The sequence below is a fragment of the Dipteris shenzhenensis genome, chromosome 11 (genome assembly GCF_047967505.1).
Source record: "Dipteris shenzhenensis isolate YYH24624 ecotype China chromosome 11, Dip_SZ_1.0, whole genome shotgun sequence".
NCBI lineage: Eukaryota > Viridiplantae > Streptophyta > Polypodiopsida > Gleicheniales > Dipteridaceae > Dipteris > Dipteris shenzhenensis.
In genome coordinates this window covers 10,321,440-10,323,372 of record NC_141606.1, presented here as the reverse complement: position 1 = coordinate 10,323,372, position 1,933 = coordinate 10,321,440, and positions in this window count along the sequence as shown.

The following is a 1,933-nucleotide window of genomic DNA, read 5'->3' as shown; positions in this document are numbered from 1 at the left end:
TCTCTCTCTCTCTCTCCCCCTCCTCTTCCCTTCCTTTCTCCTTCCCCTTCCCATCCCTTCCCCCTCTCCTTCCTTCCTCCTTCCTTTTCCTCTCTTTCTTACCTCCCTCTCTTTCTCTCTTTCCCCATCCCTCCCCTCCATCAACAGTCTCATAGCATGAATCCACACCGACATGGATCAACTAAAAGCCCTACGATCATGCCCCTGCCACAAGTCAAGTGCACTGCACTAGTCCCACCTTATGTATCAACGGCCTTCCATCGACGAACCAAGGACATTTACATTCCATGCATGCATGTGTAGCATCATGTGTGACTCCAAATCTACTAGACTTTAGAGTTTTTAAACTCTCAAAAGGTGTTTGTTAATACCGTTATGATATCTTGAAGATTTTAGAGGACTCTTATGGGAAATTAATGTCATACATGGGCCATACATGCATGCATACATACATACATACATGTACATGCATGCATGCATGCATACATCTAATTTTTTCATAGATTTAAATTACTTTTATTAATTTAAATGTAATTAAACTATATTTTTTAAATTAATTATTAATTTAAATTGTTATTAAGTACAACATTATAGAGAGATATTTTGAAATTTATTATGTGAAATGACAGTGCCAAAAAGTAAACTTTTGATTCTCGAACAACATTTTCATAAAGTAAACTTTCCATTTGGGAAGGAGTTTTAGGATTAGTCCAAATGTAGACATATGAGTCCAAAATTAATGAAATAAGTGTTTTTTGAAAAAACCAAGCAAGCATACCATGTAGGGTTTGCCTCGCAAAATGCTGAACATATTCCATGTCAACATACCTCATTTGAGGTAATTGGAATGCCAGCTCACTACCACAGGCGCAAGATGTGTCATCCATGCATACCACGATCAAGGTATGAAGTACCATGATCGAGGTATAAAATACCATGATCGAGGTATTTGGCTTGCCAGCTCACTACCATAGGTGCTTAGAGTGTTGTCTCCAAATACCACAGCATTTGGATGCGCATGTAGGCTGCCACACACCTCGAACGAGGTAGGCATGTTGGATGGCACATAATCACGTTCGAGGTTTAATAATTGAACTGTGATTTTTGCACAATACCACGATCGAGCTTTTTGCTCCTCCCGAACCTCCATGTGTTGAAGTTCAATTGCATGCAGTACCACAATCAAGGTAGTGCAATCCTTTGTATTTGCGAGTTGGGCTATCACACTTTACCTGAAGCAGTCAAAAAGTGGACATCCTTAGCTTGCTACCACCTGGGAGTAGACTCCAAGTCAAGATGGAAGAAGATTTTGAGAGTAAGGCTGTGAGATGATTGCAAGAATGGTAATGAGAGTAAACTCTAAGGCAAGATGGAAGAAGAGTTTAAGAGTAAGCCTATGGATGATATGGAAGGAGGAGTAAGGTTGAGGAGATAAGGAAGGTAATGAGAGCAAATTGGAAGAAGAGTTTGAGAGTAAAGTTGTGGGCAAGATGTAGAAGACAAATGACTTGATAGAGATTTATAGAAGTGCATACTCATAATGTGAGATGAATCATTTAAAATAAAGAATTGGGAGAGTTTGAGTTGTCACTATGATGATGGTTGGAGAACACTAGGCTACTAGATTGTGTGAAGTAACAAATGCAAGACCATAATGCGAGATATATGAGATGATAGATTTTGAATACATTGAAATCTATAAAATAAAGTGATGGAACACGAGAATGATATAATTATTAGATTCTTATCATGAGATATTTATTGTATATAATAAATTATACTTTGAATAAAGTGAAACCGATGAAATAAATTTACAGAGGATGAGTTGTCGATTGGGTGATGTAAAAGATGCAAGACCGTAATGTGAGACATATGAGAGAGATTTTGAATACATTGAAATCTATGAAATAAAGCGACTGAAGAAAAGAATGAT